The sequence below is a fragment of the Cavia porcellus genome, unplaced genomic scaffold, assembly GCF_034190915.1.
Source record: "Cavia porcellus strain 051 isolate PalLab524CR breed Dunkin Hartley unplaced genomic scaffold, mCavPor4.1 scaffold_1, whole genome shotgun sequence".
In the NCBI taxonomy this organism is placed as follows: Eukaryota; Metazoa; Chordata; class Mammalia; order Rodentia; family Caviidae; genus Cavia; species Cavia porcellus.
In genome coordinates this window covers 219,297,515-219,315,146 of record NW_026947484.1, presented here as the reverse complement: position 1 = coordinate 219,315,146, position 17,632 = coordinate 219,297,515, and the positions used below count along the sequence as shown (strand labels likewise).

At 42.4% G+C, this 17,632-nt stretch overlaps 1 long non-coding RNA gene across 1 annotated transcript; it reads left to right on the top strand.

Annotated features, from left to right (window-relative positions):
• Positions 1 to 2,583: 2,583 nt before the first annotated feature.
• On the top strand, positions 2,584 to 12,235 carry LOC134471278 (uncharacterized). Its single transcript, XR_010040579.1, has 2 exons — positions 2,584 to 3,031; positions 3,358 to 12,235. It is a non-coding gene; the product is annotated as an uncharacterized LOC134471278 (long non-coding RNA).
• Positions 12,236 to 17,632: the final 5,397 nt, after the last annotated feature.

Here is a 17,632-nt window from a genome sequence, read left to right as displayed (position 1 = left end):
CGGCGGCGGCGGCGGCATCCCGTACCCCGACCGGGGCCAGGCCCCCGCCCGCCGGCGCCGCCCCGGCCGCCCCCCGCCGCCCGCCCTCGCCCTCGCCCTCCGCCGGGGCTGTGCTCCGGCCGGGCCTGGCCGCCGAGAGCAGCGGAGGGGGAAGACGCGGAGGGCGCCTGGCCTCGGCACACGCTCGCCCAGCGGGCACGCGGGGCACGCGAGGCTCCGGGCGCGTGCGGCGGGAGCCGGGGTCCCGCGGGGGAGGCGCGGCCCGAGGTCGCGGCCGGGGATCCGGCTGCCTGAGACGCCGCCGGTGCAGCGCCTGAGCTTCCACAGGCGAACTGAGCCTGCTCGCTTCTGAGCATGCGCCGCCGGGCTGCGCCGGTTTGCTCCGGGTTTTCCGGCTCCTCGTGAAGGAGGCGGGGCCGGCGCGCAGGGCTGCGAGGCCGCGCCGCCAGTGGCTGCTCCTCGGGGCTCAGGGGCGGGGCGAGAGGACCGGGAAGGCGAGCCCTGGGGACGGCCTGCGGGGGCGGGGCCGCGCGCCTCCGAGAGCCGCTCCCATTGTGTGGTCCGGCCGCCAGGGTCCCCGCCTCTCTCTGGAGCTTCTGGGCCCTTCGTTTCGGAGAGGCGTGTGTGACTGTGTACATACGCGTGTACTTTGTTCCCCACCATGAAGATAAGGGCTGCCCGGAGCATGCAATGTGTAGTAAACAGACTGTACAAAGGATAGGTTTCCCTGCTGCTCAATAGCAGAAGTGATCGCAGTGTCTCCAGTTGTTCCATGTTATCGATGTGTACGTGTTGTGTTGCTTTTGTATGTATCCAGATTCAACCTGTTCAAACCCGCTTCACTTTTAAATGTAAACTCCAAGAAGCAGTCACCTCCAGTGGAAACAGACCTCTCCTGCAGACCTCAAATCTCCAGTTTAAACCTAAGTAATTTCGCCTGTGTGTGCTAGATCCCAGTGCCCTCTTAGTGCATGCAGTCTATCGTCTTTTCTATCTTTCAGGGCTCTTTCCGCTAGATAATAAACTCCATTACTAGGAGCTATGCTCACAACAGGCACTTAGTGTTTATGGAATGCTAAAGGAGCTGTATCTATAAATTGTTACTCCATCCCAGAAATGCGGGTGTTTGTTTATAACTGTGACACTGTTTTGTTTTTTAAAGTTGACACTTTTAAAAAGTGTCAACATGACACTGCGAGCTTTATCATTCAACACTTTCTCAGGATCATCTCATTTAATTCTCATCGCAACTCTATTATTTTCATTTCACTGATAGGCAGGCAGTATAGAAAACTCATCTAAATTGAAGCTAAAATCATGTTCTGCTATTTTGGAATATAATAACCAGTATCACATAGATGAGAAATGTTTAGGATGTTTTTTGTTTTTGGTACCAAGGATCGAACTCACGACCTAGCACTTGCCAGGCAGGCACTTATGCTACTGAGCTAAATCCCTGGCCCTAGGATGTTGTTCTTAATCTTTATAAGACTTATAAGTAACAAATGCCTTAGATTTCTTTCTTTCTTTCTTTCTTTCTCCCTTCCTTCCTTTCTTCTTTTTTGAGATAGGGTCTTGCTGTATAGCCTAGGCTGAACTCAAACTCGCTGCCATACCCCCCCCCCCAGACTCTGGAGTGCTCAGATTACCACCTCCAACAGATTTTTTCCTTTAAAAATGTACTACATAACTCAACTTTAAAAAACAAAACAACCTCCTGTCACTTTCAAAATGTTCAAAAATCACGTCTTAAAGAAAAAATAAATCACGTCTTTAAAATCCATCTAAAAACCCTCTGGGTAAGAAGCAGCAGCGGAACCATAGCTTGGGGAGGAGTGGAGAAAATGAAAAGTGGTCTCAGAAGAGATGTCAGTCATCTTTAAATGAAAACAAATGGTTTGTGTAGTTCTAAATGAGCCGAGACCAGCCCTCTGCACTGAACTATTCCTTGGCTTCTTATTTTTCCTAGAACACAAACTTCTTACCATAATTCACAAGGCCTCACTTCTGGCTCCTACTTACAATCTCAGTGTTTTCTCACACTCTGGTCTCACTGTTAACTAGAAAACATAAAGCTCTTTCCTGCCTCAATGGCTTTGGTCTTTTTTTTTTTTTTTTTTTTTTTTTTTTTTTTTTTGTCTTTTTCGTTTTTATCGGTACCAGGGATAGAACTCACAACTGCCTGCTTGCAAGGCAGGCGCTTATGCCGCTGAGCTAAATCTCCAGCCCCCCCACCCTTTTTTTTTTTTTTTAATACGGAGCTACTGGCTGTTGCTTGGCTACTTGTTAACTTAACCACCTGCAAGAAACCTTTCACCAGTTTAAGTAGTTCCCTTCGTGTTTCTATCACAGCCCTGTGTATTTACTTGCTAGCACAGAGGAATCCTCTAATTTAGTTGTTGGTTTCCCTTCAATGGAATGCAAATGCCAAGAGCTGGACAGTCTTGCGTTTCTAAGTTCACCGCGTATCTCCACAATTTACAGTACAGTACAGAGTACTGTACAGAGCCTGTACAGAGTAGATGGGTATGTTTTCGAAGGGGTGAAAGGAACATGGAGAAAACTTTCAAAAGACTACGTTATCAAAGCTGCTCCCGCACTACAAGTCATCTTCGAGGGGGTGCAAGTGAAAACTACATTCCTCACTTCTGAATGAGTGATTAGGGTGGATTAGGTGATTGGGATTGTTGAGTTCTAAGGTCCTCTTCCACTGGGAACTTCTGATTTAACTGCAGAGAGGAACAAGCCCTGAAAACACGGATTACAGCCGGGGTTGCTCAAGCATCGCGGCAGGGGCAGCTTTTCATTGGTTTGTAAATTTTGGGCAAAGAGAGAACAAGCAGTTGGAGAGAAACTACACTGAAGATTCTGTATTTGTTAGTACTAGGAGTATGGTGAGAGGAGTGTCAGGATCGACGCAGGTAAGGTCATGGAGCACTTGGGCACCTGTGAACTATTTGCTTGTATCTTTCAGGGCAGAACAATACACCCGTGCGGTCACTACAAGGGGAACACAAGCGCGCCAGAATCGGTACAGGAGTAGACGCAAACGTCCCCGAGCCCCTCCACCTATATTCTGTACGGGGTCGGGGCGGTGGGGGGGGGGGCAGCGCAGGCGCACAAGTTCTTCCCGGCGACCCCCACCCCCACCCCCGGAATCTTTAGAGCCTGACGCCCGACCGGACGTGACGCACGGGGGCACGTCCAGACGCACCAGCGGAGCGCTAGAGGGCGTGTCCAGGCGGGGAGCCGAAACTCTAGGGGGCGTGTCCAGGCGGGGCAGCCGAGTACCGAGCATTGGGAACGGGCTGCGGGGGAGGGGCGGAGAGGGTTGCAGCCCAGCTGTGCCCTCTGCAGGTGGAAGCGCCGTCCTAGTGTTCTCACCGCAGCCACGATCACCTCGCTGAAGCAAACTTCAGGTATAGCTATTTACTTTCCTGTTCAAGAGTTTGCACCAGCGCAGAGTCCTTTACCTGACACTCGTGGCTTTGAATAGTGCAGCCACTACTTACCTCTCGAGCTGAATCTGCCACACAGAACTACAGTACTCTTGACCCCTACAAACCCTACACTCGTCAGCTTGCTGCACAGGTTTCTCGACGCGTGGAACGCCTGGAACCCGCTCTCTCTGGACGATCCCTACGACACACATCGCGTCCAGGCTCACCGCCATGGTCTCTGCCCCAGGCCGGATGCCTGCCCTTGAACTTCAGGTCGGACGGGCACAAAAACTACATTCAACCATGAGCAGGGTTAACACCATCTCTCATCTGACGCATAGCCACCCTTCATTGTTTTTCTCACTCTTCCTTATCAAAACTTACCCTCAACACCGTTTATGCAAATGTTGCAGTATGTAATCAGAAAATACACTGAGGTAAAAGCGGCTGAGAAAGCATGGAATGCCAATCCTTTACTCACCTTTAGCTACTTTGAGAAAAACACCCCCCTTCTTTCCTCTAGTCCTCTCCCTCTGTCGTACCCCTCCATCCCGTTCTTTCTTCCCTCTGCGCTCCCCTCCCTTTCCAAAAATGGTGGGTGGCAGGGTACACACAATTGGAAGAGAAGATCAAAGGATCAAGATAATCGAGAGTATTCCTTGGGCTTCTTTTGCAGGCCCCTACAGGGTCCAGTTTTTGTTGGTTTGTTGTTGCAGTTTTGTTTTGTTTTGCAAAAGCTTCTTCGCCTTGATTCAAATTGAAAAAAAAAATCCTCACAAAGCCATCGCACTCAAATCTAATACAAATTGAATCAAATTCCCAACATAGTTTGTCACAAATGTGATAAACTCAATCCAAAATTAAAAGGAAGAGGATAATGCTAATTTTCCTTTAAAAAATGAAGGCGAGGGTGGGGGGATTTGATTTAGGAGATATAAATACAGTATTGATTGTTTAGCTAGAGTAATTAAAACAATGAACGAATGGGTCAGTCGAGGGTCAGATATAATGGAAACCTAATTTATGATACTGTAATCCTTACAAATGCATGGAGAATAGATATGCACAGAAAAGAAATTACATCACTCATTCCTACACAAAGCAATCCCATTGGATTAAAATTTTAGATGCAAACGGCATGATGAACATACCTGAGATCCAAGCACCCTGAGAGGCTGAGGCAGAGGGTGTAAATTCCAGTCCAGTCTGGGCAATTGAGCAACTTAGATCCTGTCCCAAAATGAAACAAAATAAAAATGTTAGGGGTGTAGAGCACTGTGAAGGTCTTGGGCTCAATCTCCAGAACGGGAGGCGAGTTCAGGGGGTGAGAGGTTAAGTGCAGAAAGCATAATTTTAAGACTATGAGGAAAATAAAATTTAGAACTTCTGTAAGTCAAAATATGCTATAAAGCAAGTGTAAAGATGAGACATAAACTAAGTGCAAGGACTCACAAAGCATATAACCAAAAAAGGATAACCAGAACAGGTAGTTTACTCTGAGAAAACAGTGATTAGATGTTCATCTCAGTGGTCAGGGAAATGCAAGTTAAGACCACAAAAAAGCCTGGTACAGGGACACATACCCGCAGTCCTAACTACCATGCTCTATAAACTGAGGCAGGAGGATTTTTCCAGACCAGAACAAGACAAAAACAAAATAATAATTTTTAAAGTTCTCAGTTATATATTATTGTTTGCTTACTGAGTTGACAAAAAAAAAGTTAATACTAAGCTTTAGCAAGGAAATGGAGCAACTAAAATTCTAATCCAGTTGCAATAGGAAAATAAATGCTGACTATTTACCTTTTCTTAAAAAGGCATGCCATATATAAACTAGCACATATACCTACCTCCCTGTATCTAAGTATGTATCAATCCACCATCCAGAGAAACCCTTCAACCAAGAAAGACCTCAGTGTATTCTTTGTACCAGCATAAGCAGTAAAATGCACTGACTGTGGGACACTGAGTGGCAAAAGTGAATGAGCCCCATCTGTGTACACCGACATAGATAACTCTTAAGACATAATGCAAAGATACCCACTATGTGATTCACCATAAAACAAGTAGAATTAAATTAGATGCGAGAATAGAATTCAATTGTATTCTTGTGGAGTCCAATCTTCAAGGTGTCCCAGCGCCTTGCCTTCTGGTGTACATACCTGGTATACACCCCACTCCCATATTGAAGAGATATTCAATATTCCTATTCAGCAATCAATCTGCAAACTAATGTGACTTTAGTGTCTGAGGTTCCACCTTCCCAGGGAGGCCTGCAGCCACTTAGACTCCTGTAATCTGGAATAGCTTCTCAGTCTTTTATTCTCTTTTATGATATTGACATTTTCTTAAGACAGCATTCCTCTCTCTCTCTCTCTCATATATATATGTATATTGTATATACATAGAGGTGGTTGCATTGTTCTGGTTTTGTGAGACAGGGTCACACTATATAGCTCAGGCTGGTCTTGAACTCACTATGTAGCCCAGGCTGGCTTCAGCATCTGATCTTCCTGGCTCAGCCTCCTGCTAGTATTACAGGTGTAAGCACTATCACCAGTTTATCATTTTTTAAAATTAAGCCATCTTTGCAGGTAAAAAGTGACATTCCATTGTGATTTTAATTTGCATTTCTCTGATGGATGTTGAGTATCTTTTCATGTGCTTACTGGTCATTTACATATCTTCTTGGGAATACTGTCTGTTAAGATCATTTGCCCATCCTTTAATCGAACTGTTCTTTGTTTCTTTTTCTTTTTCTCACTGAATTGTCTTTTTATACATTCTGGATAAACGTTGCATATCTACTAATTTATGACACTTTCTCCCATTCTGTTGCTTGGCTTTTTTTTTTCCTTGATAATGTCCTCTGAAGAACAAAAATTTTTAATTTTGATAACATTTGTGTGTTTTTTGTTGTGGTCTCTTGTGCCTTTGGTGTTGGGTGTAAGAAGGCTTGGCCTTACGTAAGGTCATAAAGATTTACTCCTACACTTCTGTCTCAGAGTTTCAGCTCTTATGGTCAGATTATGATATATTTGAGTAAATTTTGCGTATAATAAACGTAGATCCTTTTGCACATAGAAATATACTGGTCTCAGCACCATTTGTTGAAAAGACTATTCTTTCTTTTCCCATTGACTTGTCTTTGCATCACTATTAAGTATTAATTGGCCATAAGAATCAAAGTTTATTTCTGGACTGTCAATTTTATTTCATTAATCTCTGTCTGTTTATCCTTATACCAGACCACACTGTCTTGATCATTGTAGCTTATAATTTTTGAAATCAGGAAATGCAGTTCTTCCAATTTTGTTATTCTTTTTCAAGAATGTTTTGGCTATTCTGAATCCCTGGTAATTTCCTATGAATTTGAAGATCAGATTAATTTCTTCAAAAATAGCAGATAGAATTTTAACAGAAATTGTGTTGATTCTGCCAATTAATTCTGTAAGTATTGCCTTCCTAATAATATATTTTTAAAAATTATTTTTATTGGTACATTTTAGATATACACAATGATAACGTTCATTGTAGGAAAGTCATAGCTTTACGTGATATATCCTAATTCTTCTTTTCCTTTTTAACGTTATGAAATACTGGGGCTGGGGACTTAGCTCAGCAACATAAGCGCCTGCCTTGCAAGCGTCCAGTAGTGAGTTCAAGCCCCAGTATTGATTTAAAAAAAAAAAATGAAATACTGTCCTATAAATGCAGGCAGCATAAGCTGTCTTCCATTTATGTAAGTGTTAATTTCTTTCAATAATGGCTTGCAGCTTTTATAGTATAAGCATTGCACTTGTCTTCTTAAATGTCTTCCAAATGTCTCTCTGTCTCTCTCTCTCTGTTTCTCTCTCTGTCAAGCAGTAGTGGGCATGGAAGCCACAGCCTTGCACACATTTGGCAAGTGCTCCTGAGCTACAACCCAACCAGCTTCTGCATTCTTTTTTTTTTTTTTTAAGCCTTTTGCATTCTTAACTCCACCTCAGCATCTGCTTCCCAGAGGACCCAACTGATACATTTGTAAGTTAGCATTGTTTTTATAGGATATCAACCGATCTTTTTAATAATGGTGTGTCCATATAAATAGCTCAAATTCATTAATAACAAAATACACAACTTTCCAAACTGATTACCTTTCCAAAATATATGCAAAACTTGGTATGGCTCTGAATCTGTAAGGAAAGAGTAAATAGCTTGTTCTACTTTGGTTATATTTTTTGTTTGTTTTGCTTGCCTTTGTTGTTTGTTTGTTTGTGTCATGGTCGCACTATGTAGTCCCAGGTGATCAAACTCATGGTCTTCCTGCCTCAGTCTCACTAGCATTGAAATTACAGGCCTTCACACGCATCCAGCTTGATTATGTTTTTTCTGTTTTTTGTTATTCTTTTGGTACTGAGAATCAAACTCAGCACTCAGGCTTGCCGGGCAGGCACCATACCACTGAGCTATACCCCTGGACCCACTATGTCTTTTAAAAATTGAATTTATGTTTGATAAATATGACTTAGGCATATCTGCTCTTGGTTTCTAAGAGACACTCCCTTTATTTTTGCCCAATAAACTACCAACAATTCTTTTAAAAAGAAAGAGGCAAAAAATAAATATGAAAACAATATCACATCATTCCTTGTGCAACAGCTCATTTCCCTAAGTCTTTGAAATTTATTCGTATGTATGAGATTTTGAAGAGAGCACCAGGAATGCAGTTTCATGAGGAGGGCATTAAAGGCTTTTCTCCTTGGGGAAAAATATTATTGCTTCAGAATTTTTTTTTCTTAACTGAAAAAATTGCCTTGATTTATGGAGGGCAGAGTTTTTGTTTTCTTCACTTCAACACAGAAATTAAAACTAAGCCAAGCAAACTTGGGAATGGAAAACAGTAATGACGAAAGAAGAACTGAATTTTAACTTAGCTAAGGAAAGCAAAAAGGGTTTGGATTTTTGGTTTTGGTTTTGTTACTAGGACTTCAGCGGAAGTCATTCTCAGGAACTATTTTGTTTTAGTATTTTTAATTGTTCATTGATTTAGTTCGGTGGATCTACTGTGATGCTGAACCAGGGACAGGAAAGCGACGGGGAGGTTGTGTGCTGAACAGATCTAGAGCATTTCTCCTAAATTTATTCTTGGTTGTCATCAACTTTTGTTCTCCTTTGAAATGAGATTGTAAAATTATACTTGTATCTGCTCATTAGTGGGTTAGAGAAAAAGCACTGCTTTTTGTATAATTGGCTTAAGCCTGGCCACCTGACTGTACTCTTTTATTGTTTTCAATAGTTTCCTTTTAAAATATCTCTCATTCTCTATAAATTCAGTCATCTTGTATAAAAATTCACTGATTCTGCCTCCAGCCTTTTCATAAACGCAAGGGCCCAAGCCTGAGGATTCAGGAGCAGTTTCTGGACCCCATAAGCACTCTGCCTTGACCCAGATTAGGAAAGCAGCCATCACTGATGCCTAAAGATGCAGAATCAAGAAGTCCTCTGCCAAATTAATAAGCTGGCTGTGGACCAGGCCACCTCTGCCTCCTCTGCGCCAGTAAAGCCGATGCTGTTTGCACCATCTCACGCCACAGATGACTCAGTTCCAAGTCAAAGCCTCGTCTGAGTGCTTCTGTTGGTGATATCCAAATCACACCTTGGGGCCTCGCTAAGGAGACTCTGAAAAATACCATTTTTAAGCTTCTATCTGCATTCCTTCTAAACTATGACAATATCCAATATCTGCCATGACATTCTTTAGCATACCTAGAAAGTTTCCTTCTGTTTTTTAAAAATTTTCTACAAACTACACATAATATGAAATTCATATTTTAGCTATTTGTAAATGTGCAGTTGAGTAGTGTTTAGTTTATCCACATTACTGTACAAGGAATCTGGAGAACTCTTTTCATCTTGCAAAACTGAAACCCTGAATCCATTAAATGACTCCCCATGTCCACTTCTGTCAGCCTCTGGTTAACACCATTCTTTCTGTTTCTTTGAATTTGACTATTCTAGATAACTCAAATAGAACCACTCTGGACAGTCATGTGTCACCTAAAGACAGGGAGGTGTTCTGGGAAATATGTTGTTGGGCAATTTTGTCATTGTTCAAACATCACAGAGTATACTTCAATACAGTGACTACAGCTTCACTGGGTGTCATATTATGGGGCCACTTTCCTAGTGGTCTCTCTTTGATCAAACTGTTGTTAAATGGCACATTTGTCTTTCTGTGACTGCGTTATTTTCCTGATCACAACGTCCTTAAAAGTCATCCATTTTGTAACATGTGTCAGAATGTCCTTCCTTTTCAAGGCTGAATAGTATCCCATTGTATGTGTTTACCACATTTTATTTATGCATTCATGTGCCAGTGAATGTTTGGGTTGCCTCTACCTCTTACCTGTCGTGAATAATGCTGTGATGAACCTGGTTGTAAAAACCTCTTAGAGGCCCTGCTTTCATTCATTTTGTGTATATACCAAGTCTTCTCTTTCTTTTGATGTAAAAACTTTGAAAATGAAAGAATTCCCAGATTCTATTAAACTATTTTTCAGCGTCTCTGGCAGGTCATAGCTTTCTTGTTTTTTTTTTTGTTTTTTTTTTTTTGTCTTTTTCATTTTTATCAGTACCGGGGATCGAACTCACGACTGCCTGCTTGCAAGGCAGGTGCTTATGCCGCTGAGCTAAATCCCCAGCCCTGGACTGTAATTATCATAGAATTTCTAGTACTACATTTTGTGTATGTGTGTGTAATGTCATTTTTCACCCTCATTCCTTTAGCATGTATCATAAGATACTTTAGTTTAAATCAGTACTAAGTATTCTTAATTTTATATGATATCACTTAATCTTTTTTTTCAGTACTGAGTAGCCCAGGGACTTACACATGCTCTGCCTCTGAGATACAGCACAGCCCACATCATAGCACGTAAGTGATGAGAGGAAAACATTACCCATGAGTTTTACCACCTTCTGAAGAAGGGATTGTTGCATTTTTTGGGTTATTTTCAGAACAGTTGTATTGTGTTAGGCCAAGCTGTGTGAACTTGTTATTATTCTATTTAAAGATGAGTTATCGTTTAAGGAGAACATATATGTGTCAGGTTGGCAGAGGGCAGGCTTGTGGTGGCTAATTTTAGACATCAGCCTGACTCGGGTAAGGCATGCCCAGACAACCAGTAAACATTATTTCTGGGTATGCCTGTGAGGGTGTTTCTGGGAAGGACTAGCATTTGAACTGGTGCCCTGAGTAAGAAAAAATCTGTTTTAACCCAGTGTGAGTGAGTACCATCCAATTGTTGGGGGTCCAGATACAACAAAAAGACAGAGGCAAGATGAGTTTGATCTTCCTTCTCTGTGATACCTGTTTACTCCTGCCATTGGACATGATAATCCCATGTTCTCAGGCTTCTGACCTCAGGATTTAAACCAGAGGCCATCTAGTCTGCACTGAAGATTCTCTCATCAGCTGTCCTCCTCCAGGTCCCACCATGTTCTATGTTTTTTTTTTTTTTTTAAGGTAGTAAAATACAACAGAACAAGACAGAACAAAGCCAACTGAGGCCGTGTAGTGAAATTGGTACAGAACCTCACCGCAGGTTACCGGGGTAACAGCAATAAGTATGACAGTGTATCTTGTTATCTTCACAGTGGTTGTTCTTTCAATCACATATAGGAAAATAAAATGAAATACAAAACATTACAGAACTTATCAAAACAGAATATTGAATAGAGCAGTACCATTAATCAGAATAAAGCAAAACAGTAGTAAAAATATTTGCCTTCAAAGAGAAGGAAATCCCCCTTATTTGCTATAGTGCATATGGTCAGCCTCCCAAGAGATGCTCAGATCTCTGGTTCCCATTTGCTAACAGGGGCAGGGGAAGTGCGATGCTTGGCTCACTATTGCTTACCAGGGAGGCCAGCTGTTGCTTGGTTTACCAACATCCTAAGTTCCAACATGGTGCACATCTCAGGAGACGCAGGTGGCTCTCCCCCTGGAAGGGCCACAGTCTGCCACACTGCCGCTGCTTACCAGGGAGGTGAGCCGCTTGCTTGGTTTCCCAGGGTTCTAAGTTCCAACATGGCGCAGATCTCAGGAGACGCAGGTGGCTCTCCCCCTGAAGGGGCTGCAGCCTGCCACACCACAGCCACTTACCAGAGAGGTGAGCTGGTTGCTTGGTTTCCCAGCACCCTAAGTTCCAACATGGTGTGGCTCTCAGGAGACGCTGGACGGCTCTCCCCTGGGAGCAGCCGTAGCCAATGTTCTATGGTCTTTGGATTCAAGGTTATACTTTTGGCTGCCTTAGATCTCCAGCCTGCAGATCTTATACCATATACCTATTTACCATCCATAATCACACAAGCTAATTCCCGTAACGAATCCCCTATCTCTTTATGTGTTTATGGTTCTGTTTCTCTGGCGAAGCCTGGCTACTACAGTTTGATGGGGTCCGTATCCTCTTTCCTCGAACCTGAGCAAGATCTTTGTGACTGCCTGGAGGTACAGACTGGATATAAAAACACAACACAGGTCTCTCTGAACACATCATCCATACTGTAAGAAAACTCAGATTGACCCACCGAGAGACACCTGGAGGAGCCTTGACCATGCGCATGTTTCCCATCTGACCACCTAGCTGAGGTCCTAACCAATGGCCAGCATCAAGAGCCAACCAAGTGAATGGTGCCACCTCCTGATAATTCTGTTTCTCAGCCATCAGGGCACTCAAGACTTGAGTCTTCCCAGCTGAAGCTGCAGACATTGTAGAACACAGATAAATTGTCTCTGCTGTGCTCTGTTCTGATTCTAATGTGTTATTTTTTTGTCTTACTTTTGTTCTTTTTGTTTTGTTTTATGCTATGGGTTGTGTCTAGATGTCTCCCCAAAGCTTCATGTGGTCATAAGTGGGGCCTTTTCAGAAGTGGCTGGATCTAGAGTGTGTGACGCTGATTGTACAGTGCTAGGATCAAGGGCACCAGGATTAAGGTGTGGGTGCCGCCCACCCTAAGTAACCCAGATAAGACAAAAAGGGTAGAAGGACACTATTAAGGTCCTGGCTTGCTTTTGCTGTCTTCTGCTTGCCATGAATTTATTCTCCTCTGCAATGCCCCTCTGCCAAACCACCCTGTTTTGGAGCCAGTCAACCATGGCCTGAAACCTCTATAAACTATGAGCTAAATAACCCTTCCTTCCCTGAACTTGTGGGCGTTGGGTATTTTAAGAAAAGTAACTAAAACATTTTGTTTTCTGATTATTGACTCACAGGATCCATGAGTATGTTGTCTGCTTTATGACACAAAACTTCAGGTCGACTTACTGCCAGCAATAAATAACTGAGAGCCGTATCTAATGGCATGATCATTTGGTTATTCTCTCATCTTTTCAGGTAAATTTCAGCCTTCATGGATTCCTGGAATAAATTTTTCTCACTTGTGTTGTTTTACTCGATTTGCAAGCTTTTGGGTTTGGTTTGCTAATGTGTTCGAGATGAATACTTAATATTTGAGAACAAAATCACTCTCCGTTGACTGTGCTCTTGAAGGGGAAGCAGCATAATTCTTTTTTTTTTTTTTTTGTCTTTTTCGTTTTTATCGGTACCAGGGATCGAACTCACGACTGCCTGCTTGCAAGGCAGGCGCTTATGCCGCTGAGCTAAATCCCCAGCCCCTAATAATTCTTATTTCAAAAAGTCTAGCCTCAGAGACATTCACTAGTTGTGTCTGCATCTGGGCATCTGGGCGTCTGGCCTGCGCTAGAGGGCATGGATTGGTGTCATGGCTTCTCCTTTCCACAGGCTTCAAAAGGGCTTCAGTATCACCCACCGACCGACGGAATGTCTGGCAAACTCCATACAGCAGCCTTGGGAACTCCTCTTTTATATCGTTTCCTCTTTTTTGTTTATTTTTGTTTTTGCAGCCCTGGGAATCAAACTGGGCGCCCTGCTCTAGCTAAGCAGGCACTCTCCCACTGAACTGACAGCTAATGAATATATTCACTCTGGGAAGTGGGTACATGGTCATTCACATCTTAACCCTTTTTAATTCCCCTTCCCCTGGCCTCTTTCTCCTCTCCCTCCATCTGCAAATGGTCAACCTCACTATTTCCTGTTATCTCTTTTATTTTGCACTTTAAATTATTATGTGGGTTTCTCATATTTATCCTTTTGTGTCTGGTTTATTTCACTTAGTATTATGGTTTCAATGTACATTCATTGTCCTACAAATGATTCAAATTTATCCTTTATAGCAAAGTGGTAAATAGTATATATTTATTTTCATTTATCCACTTATTCCATGCCATTTTTTTTGTTCATTTGACTTTTTTGTTTTGTAATCAAATCATTCTATTCCATTTTTACTATGAAGACCATGTTCTGTCATGTCAGGCTGCCTTTCTCAAAGAACTGTCTTGGCTATGAGCAAAGAGAATTGTTTTTAAATTGTTTTTAAGTTGTTTTTAATTGTTTTAATTGCTAAAATCATCCCTTACATTATAATTTAGGAAGCAGATATTGATATCCCCATTTCTCTGAGGACAAAACTGAGGCTCAGTCAGTTTACACACTCTACCTGACGTCACCCAGTGTGGAGCTGTGGAAATGCTTGCCACATAAGAGCATACTCTACCATATGTCCATCTCAGTGCCCTGAAGCATCAAGGACTGTATGGACACGTACTGCTGTTTAAGATTTACCTGTTTGAAAATGAGAGCTTTCAAGAGAGAAGTTCTAACAGCTTTATTCTTTTTAATCTTTCAAAGGACACCACTGTGGAAGGCTGTTGTTAAGGTCCAGTTGAGGGTGATTGGCAGGCTGTGACATGAAAGGTCACCTTGCTCAATCCTGTTCTTGTTCTTCAGCATTTGCTTTCAGGAGGTAGGTACAACTATTAGTCACCCTTCAAACTCCTACCTTTCCAAGGTAAAATAGAAATGTGGACCCTTGACCTAAGTTTGCTAAATACAAAACACTGCTTGTGTTAGATGCTTGTGATATACGCAGGTACCACCCTAAAACATGAGACCCGCACCGAAGCTCACAAAAATAAGGTCCCTTCAAATGAATACAATCAGGAAAACAAACAAACAAACATTTTATCAATTTAAAATTATTTAAGTTACATAATAGGATATTTTCTTAAAGCAAATAAATACATATTCCCATGTGCACTTTGGAATGTCTTTAATGATGAGTCTCCCTGTGTTGTCTGTAATTATCACGGAATGCAGGTCAGTCCAAGACTGGACATATTTTCCCCTCTGGGTCCTCCATCTGGCACACCTGGCTCTGGCCTGTGGGCTGAAGGTGCATTCCAGTGAGAGTTCAGACCCTAGGGGAAGGCCTGAAGAGTGGTCACAGCCTTTAGGGCTCCCCTTTGCCCTCCCTTCCTGGCTTTGCCACTAATCGCTGTGAGAGAGGAGGACAAAGGTATTTAACTGGGTAAAAGAGCAGGAAGCAGGGGAGAGGAGGCAGTGCTGACTGAAACATGGGATAAAAATATATGAAACCGTTTAGCCCAGAACTGCATAATTTCAGCTTTATCAGCTTTGCTAAAAGTGGTATTTATAGTCCACTTGCAACATAAGGGAAAATGAAAGCGGGCCTGTTCCTGTGGCCACCCTCTCCTTCCCCACCTGACACACAGGCAAGGCCTTCAGGCTACCCTGCGCCCTGTGCTGCCCACACCGCTGGCCTGGCCGCCTCTGGTTTAGCTCCCGCTGCCCAGGGTCCTTCCCCAGCCCTTCGCTGGCTTAAGTCTGAATCCTTATGCCCTCATGGGTCACGATGCCACACAGCCTGCCATCTGCATGACACCCAGCGCAGGCCTTCTCTTCTGTGGGGCGCCGCCCTTTCCCATGTGGCCACCCAGGTGTCCTGGGCTCTCCAGGCGATTCCTGCAGGACAGGCAAGGGCTGGAAGGCGGTCTGCACCCTGCCAGTGATGCCTGTTGTGCTGAGGCGCCATTCCTCAGGACTGCCTCAAAATTAGCATAGGGAGTCCATGTAGGAGGGAGCCTGGGGCCTGTGTAAAGCTGAATTGAATGGTGTTTATAACACCTAGCAAAGAAACATGTTTTCTGATAAGGTCTCTCCTTTAATCTTATCATTGCACAAACAATTTTACAACTGTGGTTTTACCTCTAGCAAGAAAATAATGTGCAGTTCTAAAGAACCAAGTTAATTTCTTTCTGCAGAGTAAAGTCATTCTGAGTCCTCTACATAAAGCAGAGTGACTACAGCAAACATTAATTTTTAACTTGTCTTAAAACACTAATCTTTCACATTCCTTTAAAATCTATATTGCTAAGACAAGCGTCTTTCTTAGAAAAAAAAAGTATGATGCAATGTTATAAAAATAATTTCCACTAGAGGTGGCAGATTGCTATCTACTGATTTCATAGTGACATGATTCAGTAATTTCCAGCCTAATTTCTTCAGGGTTTGGAACCCTGTCACTAGGCCCATGGAGAACACTAAATTTGAGTTTATTTTTTATACATAGAGGGAGTAGGGCCTAAAGAAAAATTGGGTACTTTCCAACAGTCAAACAAATCTATTCATAATAGCAACAAAGTTAGAACCATTGGCAAAGTCTCAGGACCAGAAAACAACACGATCTGAATAAAGTGGTGGCACTTTCTACCACTTTTACTGTTGTTTGGTTTTGCTTTCTTCTAAACATTTATTTTTAAAAACCCCAGAACTGGGCATAGTGACACACCTGTGTAATCCTAGCTACTCAGGAAGCTGAGGGCAGGCAGATCAGAAATTCAAGGCCAGCCAGGGCAACATAGTGAAATTCTGTCTCAAAATAAAAAGAGAAGAAAAAATGTTGTTTGTGTGAATATCTTGTTCTTCAACAACTCATCATCTGTTTGTTTAGATCAGTAGTTCTCAAAGTGTGGCTCTGAATTTGATATCTCCTGGAGATGGATAGAAACACATTCTATACCTGACCCCAGAGCTACTGAGTTATACATTCTAGCAGGGGCTGCCAGTAATTTTTTTTCTTTTTGAGACAGGGTCTTCCTAGGCAGTGTAGGCTGGTCTTGAACTCGCTATGTATCTCGGGCTGGCCTTGAACTCTCAATGATTCTCCTGCCTCAGCCTCTTGAGTGCTGGGATTATAGACATTTGCCACCACTTCTGGCTCTATCTAGGTTTTTGCCTGTCTGCCAGCTGATTCTGCTGCACAAGATTTATATGATCCCTGTTTGACTTAAGTACCATACTGAGGTTGCAAAATGGTGATTTTCCATCATCACATTTACTTACCTTGCTGCATAATACAAGGAGACTGTGATTCTTGACCACGTATTTGCTGGCTTTTACACTGAATCTTGAGGGCAAGAAGAAAGTCTGCTGCTTAACATGTCCCTGAGGGGACTTGGTATCTACATAATGTCCTATAGAATAAATCTATTTGAGCAAGGGAAGTATTTGTCCATTTTTATGGCAGTTTACAATTATACTGATGTCCTTATGATTATTAGACAAGATGATTCCAGGTTGGTATATGTTGAAGAGTTTTGCTATGACTTTAGGTTAATTAATTCAGCGCTGAGGTTGGATCTCTGATGATAACAGAGATATTTATACATAATTGAAAAGAGCAAGCCAGAGATATTTATTTTCCATCATTAACTTGTATAGTTTTAGGAGCTACTATTGCAACACACACATATATATAGCTACTTACACAGTGTCATGCTTATTAAAGTAACCAAAACATAAAAATAAATTTGCAAAAACAATAACAGCTAACCCTTTTTAAATGATTACTACATGGCAAGCATCAGAGTAGCAAGTACTTATGTTATTTCATTTATGGCTTTCAAAACCCCTATGAGGTAAGTACTTTTAGTATTCCTGTCTCGCATATAAATTGAGGCACAAAGATGTTTAGTATGGTACTTATTCCAGGTCACACAGCTAAGCAGTGGTTCCACATTCCATGGTCTTAACCACCACGCTACAACGCCTTTCTAAATTTGTACTAGTAAATATAATTAACTAAGGAGTTTGCTCTGTGATTAACTTATTTAGTTTCATAATATTTTCAGGAAGAAAATATCCCAAGCAGTGGGATATTGTGGAAAGAGTCCAGAAGTTCTGAATATTCAGAGCTGAGTATGAGTGAGTTCCAAGCAAACCTCAGGTATGACCTTGGGCAAACCAGTTCTAAGCTTTGGTTGCTTTCTC